At 52.9% G+C, this 16,198-nt stretch overlaps 1 protein-coding gene and 1 pseudogene across 1 annotated transcript in view; one reads left to right on the top strand and one right to left on the bottom strand.

Annotated features, from left to right (window-relative positions):
* Positions 1-6: 6 nt before the first annotated feature.
* On the bottom strand, positions 7-903 carry LOC114891627 (annotated as a pseudogene).
* An 11,378-nt stretch (positions 904-12,281) lies between these two features.
* Positions 12,282-16,198, top strand: part of CERS4 (ceramide synthase 4) — a 33,021-nt gene continuing 29,104 nt past the window's right edge. The window contains exon 1 of the mRNA XM_029216199.1: positions 12,282-12,403. The gene's annotated coding sequence lies outside the window, so the exon portion shown is untranslated. The remainder of the gene's footprint in view (positions 12,404-16,198) is intronic.

Consider the following 16,198-nt stretch of genomic DNA (forward strand, 5'->3'; position numbering starts at 1 on the left):
CATTTTTTTTTTTTTTTCAAAAAGAACCTTTATTCTGTTTATAACAGCCTCGTATGCTCTCATGCTTTCTTGCCAGATGCCTTTGGAGCAGGTGTTTTCTTACCCGTAGCGGTCATCTTTTTTGCTGGAACCTTTGCAGCAGCTGCCATAGCTGCCTCCTTAGCAACAAGTGCTTTCTTGGGAGAAGTCTTCAGGGGAGCTGCCTTTTGAAGTTTCTTAACTTCAAGCTTGATTAGTCTGTTCCTCATTTTCCTCGCCTTCGTGACTTTATAACGATCAAAATCTGTCATCCTGGCTTTCTTTTCTCTGGCTTCAATCTTCTTGGCCCACCTTGTGGCTGCCCACTTTGCATTGATATCTGCCTTCTCCCAGGCTTCTCGACAGACTTCTGCCGGGCACTGTGTGGGAACTTGAGGGGGAAGTCAGTGAGCTGCGATGCATTTGAAAGGCATAGCCTGTCTCCTTACTTGAGTGCAAGGTCCATCCACCAAAGCCCTGTTCTGATCAATGATATCTACAATCGCAACCAGCCTCCCGGCATGAGACCCAAAGGAGACGTAGGCCACCCGGCCAACCTCCACGAAGCGCCTGAAACACCATATTGGTGGCATTCGGCGAAAAGGAAAGACCACCCCATATTTTTGTTTTATTTGTTTGTTTGGTTTGGGTTTTTTGCCAGACTTTCGGGATCCTACTTCCCTGACCAGGGATTGACCTGTGCCTCCTGAAGTGGAAGCACAGAATCCTAACCACTGGACCACCAGGGAAGTCCCCAGAGATGATTTTCTTCTAGTCAACACACACACACACACACACACATACACACACGATTTGTAAAATACAAGAGAAGGCATTCAGTACTACACAAAAGCTTGGCCGCTCACCCCAGGACCTGTTTCTCCCTCTGGGACACCGCAGGGCACTCCTAGACTGGGAAGAACTGAGAAATCCTGGGCTTTGAACAAAGACTGCCCCTCCCCCAGTGGGGAAGGGTGAGGCAGGGACCCCAAAGGTCCCGAGCTTGAGCCCTGCCCCTCTTCTTTACCTGCAGCCCCAGTCCCTACCCCTCCTCCGCCCAGCCAGCTCTCAGCTCCCTCCTCCCACCACCATTTCCGGAGGATTCCCCACCCCCACTCTGTAGCAAAAGGGGAAGTGGGGTTGGGTGGGGAAGTTTCCGGGGAGGTAAATTTAGGTCAGTCCCACCAGCAGGTCACACCACCAGTGCTCCCACAGACCCCTGGGAGACTCAACCAAGCCTGTCTCCTGCTACCCCTGCCTCTCAGCCCATAGCCTCACCGGAACAGACACCAGGCAGGCTCACTGCCAGCAGAGCAGAAGCACATCACCCAGGTTCCAGCCCCAGCTCAGCCATTCACAGGCTGTGTGACCTTGGGTAAGTGCCCTAACCTCTCTGTGCCTCAGGTTCCTCACTTGCAAAAGCATAGGAGTACCCATCTCACAGGGCTGTTGAGGGATCAGATGAGTTCATTTAAAATAATGACTGGTAGGGCTTCCCTGGTGGTGCAGTGGTTGAGAATCTGCCTGCTAATGCAGGGGACACGGGTTCGAGCCCTGGTCTGGGAAGATCGCACATGCCGCGGAGCAACTGGGCCCGTGAGCCACAACCACTGAGCCTGTGTGTCTGGAGCCCGTGCTACGCAACAAGAGAGGCCGCGATAGTGAGAGGCCCGCGCACCGCGATGAAGAGGGGCCCCCGCTCGCCGCAGCTAGAGAAAGCTCTCACACAGAAACGAGGACCCAACACAGCCAAAAAATTAATTAATTATTAAAAAAAAAAAACTATTAAATACACATAGTTTATTGAAGATGTGTGTGAAAGAACTGAGGGGTATATCCTTTGAAATAAAAATAAATAAATAAAATAAAATAATGACTGGGGCTTCCCTGGTGGCACAGTGGTTAAGAATCCACCTGCCAATGCAGGGGACACGGGTTCGAACCCTGGTCCGGGAAGATCCCACATGCCGCGGAGCAGCTAAGCCTGTGCACATCAACTACTGAGCCTGCGCTCTAGAGCCGCCGAGCCACAACTACTGAGCCTGCGTGCCTAGAGCCCGTGCTCCGCAGCAAGAGAAGCCACTGTGATGAGAAGCCTGCGTGCAGCAACGCAGCCAAAAATAAATAAATAAATTTATTTTAAAAAATAAAATAAAATAATGTCTGTCATGTAAATTCCCCGTGATGGTTTCTGGCTAATGTTATTATTTTGAACAGGCGAGAAACGGAGGACAAGGCCTGCATTTGAGAAATAATCAGTAAATGCCATTTTCCCCTCCCCAGTCCTCCTCTTTTTCCTCTTGCTGCTCCTGCCCCAGCAAGCTCTGGAGGCCAAGCTCAAGGTCTGAATTAATCCTTCACCTGCTGACCTTCAGCCCCATCTGTCCAGCAAAGTTGCACAGCGGCCTCCCTTGCCTGGGCGCTGAGGGCGGTCCCTGCCGTTTGGGGGCCCATCCCCCCTCCTCTTGCCCTTGCCCACAGAGGCAGGCAGCCTCGGGGCCTCCTACCACCCCACAGCTCTACCCTGGGCTGACACTAGGGACACGCAGACAGACACAAGGAATCTCCAGTGCATGCCTCCCACGGACACCTGGACATCTCCTGTCCAATTCAGCCCCCTCCCTCCCAACCTGCTGGTGTCCTGCACTCCCCACTCAGGGACACCCAGCTGGCTACCAGGCCACAGAGGGACATCGTGCTAGGTGCACACTCAAAGCCTGTCCTACAATCTCCCTCCCACCCCTCTCTCTTTCCTTTCCCCAGTCCCTCCAGTATCCAGACACCCTCCTCTCAGAAAACAGGCCCCTTTCACTCTGTTCTCTCCGTACACTGCCCATGCTGAGGCCCGTGACCCTCCAGATTGCTAATCAGAGCATGATGCCCTCCTATGAAAACCGACTGTGGCTCCAGGAAGTCTGAGCCCCAGGGCCCCCAGGCCTCAGTGGACAGCCTCCCCGAGGCTGTCCCCTTGGGTCACACTGGGCTTTTGTTTTCAGTGGAACCCCCTCTTGCCCAGCCCTCTGCATCCCTACCCACCTGTCCCTTCAGCTGAGGGACATTCAGTCCTTGGGAAGGTTATCCCGACCTCCTAGCCACATCCTGGACATCCTGTTCTCACCCCCGCCACACACACACACACACACACACACACACACACACACACCACGTTGACCTGGAATTACCAAGGGTTCTCCTCATAAGCTTCAGCTCACAGGCCCCAGAGAAAAGCCCCTGCAATTAACACTGGCACCAAAACCCCAGAGCGAGGAAATAAAAGGGTTGATTGGAACGAACCATAACTTTCAAAACAGAGTCCAAATTATGACAAGGAATTCATTCACTTTATAGTGAACAAGATGTGGATTATAACTGAAACTACAGGTAACTCTTGAAACAAATTCAATGGGTGCTTTTTTATGGAGGGTGGGGCATTCCCTCCCATGAATTTGTATTTAATAATTTACATGTAATCTTCCAATAGCATTCTGGAAAGAGTCATTTTGGGGGACAGACACACACACACACACACACACACACACACACACAAAGAAAACAAAACATAAAAACACTTGGAGGGTATGGTGAGTTGAATTGTGTCCCCCCCTCAAAAGATAGGCTGAAATCTTAACCTCCAGTACCTGTGAATGTGACCTTATTTGGAAATAGGGTCTTTTAAAAAGATATTTATTTATTTATTTGGTTGCGCCGGGTCTTAGTTGCGGCTCGTGGGCTCCTTAGTTGTGGCATGCAAACTCTTAGTTGCGGCATGCATGTGAGGTCTAGTTCCCTGACCAGGGATCAAACCTGGGCCCCCTGCATCAGGAGCACGGAGTCCTAACTACTGCACCACCAGGGAAGTCCCTGAAAATAGTCTTTGCAGATGTAATCAAGGTACGATGAGGTCATCTTGGGGTAGAGCGGGCCCTAAATCCAATGACTGGTGTACTTATAAGAGAAATTTGGATAGAGCAAAACACACACACAGAGAAGTGAAGACAGGCAGAAACTGGAGCGATGCTGCTGCAAGCCGAGGAACGCCTAGGAGTGCCGGCAGCCACCAGAAACTAGGCAGAGGGAGGAAAGATTCTTCCCTAGAGCCTTTGGAGGAAGCGTGTCCCTGCCAACACCTTGATTTTGTCTGTTTGTTCGTTTGTTTTAGCCGCACTGTGAGGCTTGCAGGATCTTAGTTCCCTGACCAGGGATTGAACCCATGTCCCCTGCAGTGGAAGCACAGAGTCCTAACCACTGGACCGCCAGGGAATTCCCTTGATTTTTGGATCTTGAACTTTCAGAACTATGAGAGAATATGTTTCTATCTTTAAGCCAACCAGTTCATGATAGTGTGTTACCACAGCCGCAGGCAAACCACGCACAGGTCTCAGAGTCTGATTCATTTGGCGTTTGAGTCATTCTCCCCGGAGCAACCAATCCTGCCTTTGCCAATGGCCCCATTCTCCATGTTTAATTATGTCTTGGACTGACCACCAAGTCTTTCTTTGTCAATGACTTATCAGCGTTTTTGGTCCCTCTCTATGGCCTCTTCTGTCTACCGATTGGAATCTCACCAGGTTGCAAGATTTGTCATATCATTTTGCGATCGACTTGCAGTGTGTTAGCATTGTGTTTTTGTGGAGTGTTTATAATATCCTACAAGCAGAGAATGACTGATTCCCACCCCATCCCCCCAAAAAGTCATGTCCCATGGGTGTGGCTCAGTTCTGGGAAAAAACTTGGAGGTTTGAGTGGGGACCAATTTCCTAAATTATCAATTTAGTAGGAAACAGTTTTCATATTGTGACAATTCTAATGTCTCTCCATATTTCAAAACTATCCTCCTTGAAAATGTGACAGCTCTAGGGATCTCCCCAAAACTGCATCTAAAAAGATGGATGACGCAAGTGCTCTTGGGACAACTGGGAACACAAACCTGGATCCCTACTTCACACCACACCTCAACATAAATTCCTGATGGATCAAAGTTTTACATGGGAAAAATCAGATCATAAAAGCACTATGAAGAAAACACATGGGGACTTTTTTAAAATAATAATTTGAGAGTAGGTAAGGCTTTTTTTTTTTTTTTTTGGCTGTGCTGCAAGGCATGTGGGATCTTAGTTCCCCGACCAGGGACTGAACCCAGGTCCTTGGCAGTGAAAGTGCTGAGTCCTAACCACTGGACTGCAGGGAATTCCCTGTAAGGCCTTTCTAAGAAAAATAAATTAAACATAAAAACCGCAAAAGAAAAAGGTGGATAAGTCCAACTTCCTAAAATCCAAATAGACTTGTGGGGAGAAAACATTATAAACAAGGTAAAAATACAACTGGGAGGTACAGATATATTTATAATAGAATGCTACTCAGCCATAAAAGAGAATGAAATAATGCCATTTGCAGCAACATGGATGCAACTAGAGATTATCATGCTAGGTGAAATAAATCAGAAAGAGAAAGACAAATATTATATGATATCACTTATATGTGGAATCTAAAATATGACTCAAACGAACTTATCTATGGAACAGAAACAGACTCACAGACATAGAGAACAGACTTGTGGTTTCCAAGGCGGTGAAGAGGGATGGATTGGGAGTTTGGGATTAGCAGATGCAAACTAATACATAGAGAATGGATAAACAACAAGGTCCTACTGTATAGCACAGGGAACTATATTCAATACCCTGTGATAAACCATAATGGAAAGAATATAAAAAAGAATGTATATATACGTATAACTGAATCACTTTGCTGTAAAGCAGAAATTAGTACAACATTGTAAATCAACTATATTTCAATAAAGTAAATTTTTAAAAATGCAGCTGGGGTGAGTGTGGATATTACAGCTCATATCAGAGAATAAGTAATTTCCTTAATATTAAAAAGAGTTTCTAGGTGTATTTTATCATAAGTTTTAAAGCCTCTCTAACTAAAACAAAACAAAACTAAAGAAAAAAATTTTTTCCCCAAATAATAAAAATGCAAATTAGAACTGCAAGATTTTTAACCTCTCAGATTAGCAAAGTCCGATAGTTCTGCCATTGTGGAGGGTGGGAGCCTTGCTGCAACAGCTGTCAAAATTCTACCCTCCCACACGCCCTGACTAGCAATTCTACTCCTAGGAACTTATGATGATCTACTCACCCTGACTCATCATCACCTCTGCACCAGGTTACTCATTACACCGTTACTTAGATTAGAAGCAAACTTCTTGTCCATGGATAGGGGGCTTGTTCCCTTAAAAGAAAATGTGGTGATAGCTGCCCAGCTCTGTGGCTACAGTAAAAACCCTTGTCTTGAAGAGTGTAAATTGAGGAATTGGATAGCATGTGAATTATATCTCTAAAGCTGTTACATAATAATAATAAAACAAAACACTCACTCCCTCTTTCCAAAAAACAAAAACAACAACAACAAAAAAGAGACTTCTTTATGTATTGATATCAAAGCACTCCTAAAAGTATTAAATTAAAAAACAAGATTCAGGTGCCTCAAAAAGTTCACATAGAATTACCATGTGACCCAGCAATTCCTCTTCTGGGTCTATACCCAAAGGAATTGAAAGCAGACACTCAATGAAATAGTTGTACACCCATGTTCATAGCAGCATACTTTACAACAGCCAAAAGGTCGAAGCAGCCCCAGTGTCCATCAACAGATGAGTGGATAAACAAAATGTGGTCCATCTGTGCAATGGAACAGCCCGGATGAACCTTGAGAACGTGATGCTCAGTGAAGTAAGCCAGACACCAAAGGACAAATACTGTCTGATTCCACTTCTAGGAGGTCCCTAGAGGAGTCAGATCCATGGAGACAGAAAGTAGATGGTGGGGGTCAGAGGCTGGGGGAGGGGGATGGGGAGAGTGTTTAATGGGGACAGAGTTTCAGTTTGGGAAGATGAAAAGTTCTGGAGACGGATGGTGGGGATGCTGTACAACAAAGTAAATGCGCTTAATGCCACTGAACTGGACACTCAAAGTGGTTAAAATCGTAAATTTTATGTTACGTCTATTTTAACATCCATTTTAAAATATCAAGATGCAAAAGAATGAATAAGGTGCAAGTTATTCTTTCAAAATAAAGATAGAAAAGAAAAGAAGATATTCATTTCTACACAGAGACTCTTTCAGGAAGCTGAACCCATGAATTGAGCTGCTGGGGGCCTGGGAGACAAACATGGTGGGAGAAATTTGACTGTCATAGGAAAGCCTTGGGCAGCTTTTGAATGGTAGATATTTACTGTTCCAAAGCGGAAACGTTTTAATCAGAGATTGTCAACTCCTATTTGAAAAATGCTTTTAAAATAGTACTCCTGGGAATCCCCTGGAGGTCCAGTGGTTAGGGCTCCATGCTGTCACTGCCGAGGGCCCGAGTTCGATCCCTGCTTGGGATCCCACAAGCCGAGTGGCGCAGCCAAAAAATAAATGAAATAAAATAAAATAGGACTCCCAAGTTCCTCCTAATCAAATCTAAGAGAGGGGTTGGTGTCTTCGATTGGTGGGTATCGGCATGAGGGCTCCCATCCTGGCTATGTCACTGCGGGCAAATCATCTCCCCTCCCAGAAGGATGATCAACCATCACGTTTTGCTCGGGACCATCCTGGTTTGAGTCCAAGCACCAGGTGGTTGGTCCCAGTACCTCAGGGCTCAGAGGTTTTTATTTGCTGAATCGCACAGACCTTGCGGGCATGCAGGTGAGGATGTGGGGAAATGGCAAGCTTCTCAGATGCTCTCAGGGTGTCGGAGCACCAGGCAGGAGTCAGTAACCAGGGCTTCCTGTGAGCCGGAAGGTAAGGGTGAGTGGTGAGTGGTGCACACACAGTAGGTACGGGGGTCCTTTCCATTGTCTCACCGACAGCGGGCCAGGCCAGCCCTGACCTCCCCAGGGACAGAGATGAAGGGGGAAGGAGAGAACCAGCCCTGGGGGAATGGGTGAGTGGAGAGTCTGAGTGAAGGAAGATGAGGGTCCTCTGTGCCCCCACCCACCCAGCAAAGGGAAAGAAAGCTGACAGAGAATAAGAGATCTGAAGGAGCTGGCTTCCAAGACAACTCCTCCCCGCGGCTGTGTGGCCTAGGGCAGCTTCCTGCACCCCTCTGGGCTTGAGTCCTCATCTGTGAAATGGGAATTTTCACTGCACTTGCTTCACAGACAGGGCTGCATAGGTTCATTTCTGTAAACCTCTCAGCACAGCGCCTGGCATCAACCTGACCATGGAACTCAAACCCGGTTATAGCCTCTGGGGCTCCGGGAGCTGAGAGAGGGCTAGACTGGTGGCAGAGGGAAGCTGGGTGCTCTGAGCACCTACTCTGGGCAGGTGAGGACACAGGCATGGAGCCAGGAGGGCACTGGGGTGGGGGTAGAGGGGAAGCAGCGGGATTAGAGAGGAGCTGGACGCTGTTCTGGGGGGGAAGAGGGTGAGATCCAGCACCTGCTGGGCAGGGAAAGCTAAGGCTGCGGTCTGTCCATGCTCAGATGCATGTACACAGGCACCCACAGAAGCCTAGACAGACAATAGACACACAGACACCCCCAAAGATGGACTGACACACAGATGGACACACAGACACCTAGAGACACACCCAGACAAATACACAGAGACACACAGAGACAGACATACACATACACTCCCAGATACACAAGAAAACACAGAGAAACACACAGAGATTTAAATGGACATAGAGACACACAGACACATCCAGACAGGCACACCCAGCAAGTGCTCTTTCTAAGCCTTTTCTCAGGCAGACTCCACTTCTTGCCTTGCCTCCCTCCATTCTCTCTGCCTTTAATGAACATTTATGAAGCACCACTGCATGCCGGGCCGTGTTCTAGGTGGCACAGGGTGGGTTTGATTAAGAACCAAGAGGGCCACATGGACACGCAGGAAGAGTATTTCAGCAGAGGGAACAGCCAGTGCAAAGGCCTCTCCTGTCCCCCATCCTCCCCCATCCCATCCCGTCCCCCAGCCCTGACTCAAGCCATTTGGAATGGAAGGAAATACGGAGAGAGTGGTCCCCGTAGGATCCCCCTACCCCAGTTGGCCTGGTTATCTTCCATTCCATAGAAGAGGATGCCACAGGGCTCAGAGAGGCTGTGTCATATACCCGAGGTCACACAGCACAAATGTGGGCTCAGAGCTGCCTGAATTGAGGGCCTCTGTCCAGCCACGGGCCTGGGACAGCAGACACCTGCCCAGTGTGAGGGGCTGGAGTGAGAGTCACTAAGGTGGACACTCCAGGGCACGGAGAGGCAGTGACAGACAGAGAGACATCTGGGACTTCAGTCTCTACCCCACCAGAACAGGCGAGCAGCAGCCCCTGAGACCACTAGAGGGGGCAAAGGGTCCCAAGGAGTGGGTGATGGGGACACATAACAGGGGTTGTGGGTCTGACCTGGATGGGTCCTCAGGATGCTGATTTGGAAACTGCGTCAAGATAGGAGGGGGTCTGACAGTGCAAGCAGGTCTCTGGATGGGAGGTTGGGGCTCTGTCTGAGTCTCCTATTGCTACAGTAACAAATCATCACAACATGGTGGCTTAAAACAATACACATTTTACCTGATAGTTCTGGAGGTCAGAACAAAAATGGGTCTCACTGGGCTAAAATCAAGGTGTCAGCAGGGCTGGATTCCTTCTGGAAGCTCTTGGTGAGAATCTGTTTCCTGGCCTTTTCCGGTTTCTAGAGGCTGCCTGCATCCATTGGCTTGTGGTCCCATCAGCCATGTTCAAAATCAACAGTATAGCATCTTCCAATCTGTCTTTCTCTGACTCTCCTCCCTCTCTCTTATAAAGACCCTTGTGATGACATTGGATAATCCCCCCCATCTCCAGATCCTTTAACTTAATCACACATGCAGAGTGCCTTCTGCCTTGTAAGGTCACATATTCACAGGTTCCAGGGGTTAGGATGTGTGGGCATCATTGTTCCACCTAGCACAGGGCCCATCGTCCAAGGTCCAGGGTCCAGCCTCCAGTCCTGGCCATGATGGCCCCGGGGTCTGGAAAAGGCCAATGTGCTTGGGACCAGCCATCTGACTAGGGGGTGCAGAAGGGACAAAGAAGCCCTCAGCTTATTACCTGGATCAGGGCTTATCAGCCTCCCCAGTCCTACTTTCCTGTCTCACACTCAAGCACAGAGGGTATGAAGGTGTGGAGGGGAGGAGGACGCAAGGGGCTCCCCCCACCTCCCTAGGGTCCCCCTTCCCACCACCCAGACACCCTACATTGGACTCACCAGCTTAGAAATGGCTCCATCTCCCCACTCCCCCCAACCAGGCCCTGGCTTCTCTGATTCCCACAAACCCTGGCGATTTTACCACTAAATCCCTCCAGAGTTCCTCCCTTCACTCCTGTCTGCAACTCCCAGACCAGAACCCAGCCACTCCTGCTGCTGTCTCATTTTAAATCTGATTGTGCCTCTCCCCAGAGAACCCTGGAGGGCCTTTAGTGACTGGTCCTGCCCTACTGTCCTCTCATGACTCACCGTTGGACCCTAACTCAGCTAAATCCCCCACCCACTCATCTCTCAGGTTACAGATGTCGTCTCCTCCTGGAAGCCTGCCCTGAACACTCCATGCTCACTGATGGAGTGGGCTGGGGGGTGGGGCCAGAAGGGCATGGAGTAGCCCAGAAGCAGCCCATCTGCAGAAGGTTCAGCCTGCATCTCTTCCTGCCAGGCTGAGCCCTTCCTCCAGCCTCCCCACCTTTGCCCATGCAGTACTTCCCACCTGAAATCTCTCCCTGACCCCGGCCCACCCAAATCCTCTATTGAGGGCCTCCCCTCCACATCTCCAGGAATCTCCTGCTTCTCCTCTGGGGTCTGGACCACCCCATTCCACCATGTCTCTGGTGTCACTATTAATCCAAATGGCTGCCATGTTCTGAGCACCCCCAGGTGCAAGGCGCCGTATACCACAGTCCTAGTCACAACGCTGAGAAAAGAGGCTTTATCATCTGTCTTTTCCCTATGTGCAAAGGAGCTCTTGGAGGGCCGGGAAGAAAATAAAAGGGTGAATGTGGACAGAGGGGTTCTGAGGGCCAGGCTGAGAGCTGAGGGAGAAGGACGCACACATTTGAAAAGAGAAGGAATAGCCCAGAAGAGGGAACAGCAAGTGCAAACACTGGGAAACTGGATCAAGACGGACAGCTTCGTCCACACTTGCAGCAGAGGTCTCTGCTGCCCTCCCCCTTTCTGTGTGTGGAAATCAAATCTCAGAGATGTGAAGCAACTTGCCTAGCCAAAAAAAACCCCGGGCTTCCCCCACCTTGCCCTGGGTCTGCTTCAGGGAGAGACATTGTCCAAAGGTGAAGCCACTTGCCCAGACGACGTGGGGTTGGCCAGTGGCTCTGGAACCCCCTTCCCTTCAACTGGCGACAGCTGGACCACGAGTCCCTTAGGTGCTGCTCAGGTGCTCACAGACCACCTCTGCCTGATGCGGGATTGTCCTGCGTTCATGGCTCGCCCAGCCTCCCCGCCCCTGTGCGCTGGAATCACCTTCTGTTCCCCCCCAACCAGAGGGAGCCTGGGGCTTCGCCACCCCCCACTCCGGCCTATCTCCCAGCCTTATCTTCCCAGCTCTGCAGCCTGACCTCTGCCCCCCCCCACCGAACCGCACCCTTTGCCCAGCTGCCCTCCACGCCTCCCAACTCCCAGGGTGGTTCCTTGGGTTCCCAACTCTGAGGTTGGACCTATGAACCACGAATTGGACCAGCTTGACGTGAAAGCTGGGACAGGTCCCCAGACTTGGGGCACCGGGGGTGGCCTCTGAGGCCTGGGGCGGAGTCCGGGCCTCCGCCACAACGACCAGCGGTGCGCTCGGGCGGATCAGGGCGTCCGTGGTGTGTTGGCAGATGCGCGGTTGGATCAGAGCCGCGCCAGAAGAGGGGACCCGGGAGGGGGCTGGGGAGGACCTGCAGCGAACGGAAGAGAAACCGGGGCTGACTGAGCGCTCAGCGGATGGTGCTAGGTTCAAAGGCAAGAGATAAAGCACAGGCAAGAAACCTGCGGCTGCATTCCCCCAAGGCGCGCCTCCGTTGGTGGGGGGGGGGCGGGCGGGGCTGGAGGCGGGGCCCTGTAGCGCAGGGAGGGGGTCCAGGAAGCGGCCTAGTCGCACGGAAGGGGCCGAGCTCCGTTAGGACCCCGCGCCTCGCTGGGCTCAACCGGTCCCCGCCCCGGCCCCGCCCCGGCCCCGCCCTCCAGGCCCCGCCCCCGATCCCGCCCCGCGCTCCCCTAAAGCCTGCTTCCCCGCCCCCGGCCGAGGCGGTGCCCGGAGCAGAGTCCGGCTGCGTCGTGCGGGCGGTAAGCGTCTCCTTCTCTTCTGCATCTGCGCCAGGCGCGCTCTCTCCCGCCCCGCCGCCGGCCCCTGGTGCTCCCGGCAGCCTGAGCCACCAGGTAAGCGAACCCCCCGCGCCCCGAACGCGGACCGGAACGCCACTCTCACGGAGAGCTCCGGCCCCGCCTCCAAGGCCATGGCGCCCGCGGCGGCCCCCAGACGCATGCGGTCCCCCATCAACTCGCCCGGGACGGCCTCTCGGGGCTTCCCATCTGGTCCCAGGCCCGGGCCGCCTCCCCGATAGAGCCCAGCTCCCCCGAGGGCCCGGGCGCCGCGAGCGCCCGAGGACGGGGCTGCGTAACGGGCGGGCCGGAGTGGGGACGAGCCTAGCACGGTGACGCGGGGGAATCCGGATGTGTGAACGCGAGGACCGCGACGGGGGGTGTCGGTCCGTCACCAGAGAATCCATGCCTAAGGGGTGCCACCGACGTGCCAGGTCTGGGGATGCAGCCGGGGCCGTGGCCTCCGACCCCGCGGCCCGGCCGCGTCGACGGCTGGGACCCGCGGAAACAGACACAGATCATTCCAGCCATGCTAAGTGCGGGGAAGACAACACATCTGGGAGATGGGTTAGCGTCAGGGAGGCATTCTCGGAGAAGGTGTCATCCGGGCCTGAGGGGACCAGCCAGCGAGGGGTTTTTAGGCCCAGAAAACAGCAAAAGATTCTGAGGCAGGGCCCAGACTGGTGTGTTTGCTGAGCGGAAAAGAGGCCAGCGTGGCTGAAATGCAGTTTGCTGGGGATCCGAGGTGAGAGGAGGTTGGCCCCCGGGGCCACGAAGATAACGAGGCGGATGTGGATTCCGTTCTCAAGTCTGTGGTGACCACGTAGGCTTAGAACAAAGTGAGTGACCGGGTCCACTTGTGTCTTAAGAAGACCCAAAAGCTGCTGTGGCCAAAAGAGACCGGAGGAAACCCTGGAGGAGGCTGCTGGTTTGGACCCGACAGGAAGGGGGGGATGGAAAGTGGGTGAATTTGGGTTCTTTTTGTCAGAAGAACACTGCCTGTACTCCCTGCCTGCTCAGAAGTGGGACAGGAAGGAAAGTGCATGGAAGAGATTTCTGGCACCGGCAGCTGGGAGTGTGGAAGGATAGGAAAACTGAGGGAGAAACACATCTGAGGGTGTGAAGCTGTTGTGACTGAGTCCGATTTCCAAAACCTGTGAGATACCACCTGAGGGGGAAGGTGCCTGAGGACCTGACTCTGAACCCAGGCCAAGTCCAACGTGACTGAGTGCAAGGGGGCACCCTGGATCTGTTGTATGGGGCCACCTGAAATAGAAATTCTAGAGGGTAGGGTTGTCTTTGAAGCCCCCCGACCCCACCCCAAGTCCCTAGCCTCAACTCAGCCCCCTTCCAGAAGGAGCTGCTGTGAATAAACTTGACAGTGGTGGGAGTGCCCAGAGCCTCACTCAGCGCAGCTGGGTCCCTGTAGGCCCAGCCAGGCTGCAGGGAGGAGGCAGTTGGGACCTTCCTTGCCTGCCCTCCCAGCTCACCTACTCCCAGCTGGGAGCCTTGGTCATTGAATTGGCCTTGGGGCCCCAGAGAAAGTTTTCTGGACTTCAGTTTTCCCATCTATAAAATGGGTCAATAGTACCTGTATCTGGGAGTATTGTTCTGATCAATGGAAGTCTCGGCTATGAAATAGGAAAGGGCTTGGCCAATCCCAGGGGCAGCCTTACGCCTCGGGGGATGGAGGAGGGCTGCAGCACTGGTGGGAGTTCTGGGCCTGGTGAGCCTCCATTTCCTGCTCTGAGAAATGGGAGGAAGGCATAAGGGCGTCCACCTCCAGAACCCACAGTCTGCAGACTGAGTGAGTTAGGCATGTAAAGTGTTCAGTTGGCCGAGCGCCTGGTGTGACGTGGTCACTGGGCACAGGAGCCGCTGGGATGAGTGTAGCTGGCCGTGGGGAGCTGGCTAGGGCTCACTCCTCCCACCACCCCTGGGATGCCCACAGGAAAGCAGGCACCAGGGGGCACGCTCCTCTCTTATCTGGGTACCACAGGCTTTCCCCTTTCCGGCTGTCTGGAAGCTGCCTCTGACCTTGTCCTGCCGGTTTGAATGTAGTGCTCTCAGGCTAGTGACTTCACCTCCTGGTTCAATTTCTTTACCTATAACATGGGAATAATAGCAGTCATCTCCTGAGAGGTGTCCGGCTGGTAATAAGCACCTGTGAAAGCAGAGGGGATGCCCGGGTGGAAGCAGGGGGAGCCCCGAGAAGTGACCTGATTCAGCCTCTGGAAGGGTGGGGGAAGCCTTCTTGTAGGAGGTGACCATCTGCCAGGTTACTAAGGATTTTTAAGAGTTCATGGCCAGAGAGACCAGTGAACAAAGATGTGGAGGGGAAGCACCACAGCATGCATGGGAGGAGCTGCAGGCAGGAGCCAGGAACTCGGCATGGGAGTGACTGCACTGGTCCAGACCCTGATGAGGCTGGACCAGGTGGAGGTGTGGATGAGAGAAGTGGGTACATCCTGGATAGACTTGAAGTTGAGGATGGGGTGGGGATGGAGTAGCCACTGATGGGTAAGCAGGTTCAGGCGCAAGTCAGCAGTCTATTTCCCAGCATCTGGAAATTGTGATGCTGCTAGACACCCAGGTGGAGACCGGGTGGGGGGGGTGGCTAGAGCTTGGGAGACATCCCCACCCTGGTGGGATGGATTGGAGAGAGGGTGGAAGGAAAGAAACCAGGAGTGGGTGGCAAACCAGAAGCCAGGGGAGCAAGGGCTTCAAAGTGGAAGATGAGATCAGTCTCTGAATCCCCTGCTTGAATAATTTCTCCCCATGGCAGGGGTCTTACTCCCTTATTTGGTTGCCGTTCCTTCCCCAATGCCCAAGCCATTCAGACTGGGCTTCTTTTTGCTATCCGTGAATCGGCCCCTCAGACCCAGCCTGGCTCTGACCAGATTGACATAGAGGAGGCCTTTCTCCTCCGTCAATCTGGCCTTTGTACCTTTGTTAATATGATCCTGTCACACCAGTTCTCCACACTGAACCAGCAGGATCTCACCTCTCTCCCCGCTTCCTCCTAGGCTCCCCAAACCATATTTTGCTTCAGGGCCCCATGACTGTATCCAAGGAGGGGTCAGGCCCCTGCCAGCGACCCCCTGAGGATCCCCCCCACTACCCTGTGCTTGGCCCCAGCTCCCTCCCACCCTGTCATTGATTCATTCAGCACGTACTTCTGAAGCACCTGTGCTGGGAGGCACTGGGAACTAGCAGTGAACAAAATGAAGCTTCCCTGCCGCCCCCCACCCCACCTCATGGATGGAGCCGACGTTCTGGGAGGGGGGCAGCCGGGAGAGGGAAGAAACCTGAAGGATGAGAAGGAGCCAGCCAGGTGGACATCTGGAGGAAGAGCATTTCAGGCAGAGGGACTAGCATGTGCAAAGGTCCTGAGGCACGACCTGGCCTGGCATGTTGGAGGTATAGCCGAGAGGCCACTGTGGCTGGAGCAGAGTGAGCCATGGGGAGAGTGAGGAGAGGGGCAGATGAAGAGACTGAGGGTCCTCAGGGCCCCTCAATCCAACAATTGCAGACCCTGGTTGGGCCCTTGCTTGAGCGGTGCAAGGTTGTTGGGCCCCACTGCTGTGCGGTTTGCAGGGGTGTTGCTTTGGTGTGTTGTCCCCTGTGTGGAGTGGTCAGTGCACCCTGAAGGCAGAGGAGGCTGGCAGGAGGAAGGAAGAGGAGGCCAGCCCTTTCCTGGTGGGCAATGCTTCTCCCCTTCCTCCTGCACGTGGCGGGGGGCTCAGCTGACCTGGGAGAATCCCTGGAGGGGCTGGAGGGAATGGAAGGAAGTAGCCAGGGAGAGGGTGCTGATGGAGACAGAGAAGGGGGCCAGGGAGGCGGAGGAGATGC

Source organism: Monodon monoceros, unplaced genomic scaffold (genome assembly GCF_005190385.1).
Source record: "Monodon monoceros isolate NGI ecotype Baffin Bay Population unplaced genomic scaffold, NGI_Narwhal_1 Super_Scaffold_12, whole genome shotgun sequence".
Lineage (NCBI taxonomy): Eukaryota > Metazoa > Chordata > Mammalia > Artiodactyla > Monodontidae > Monodon > Monodon monoceros.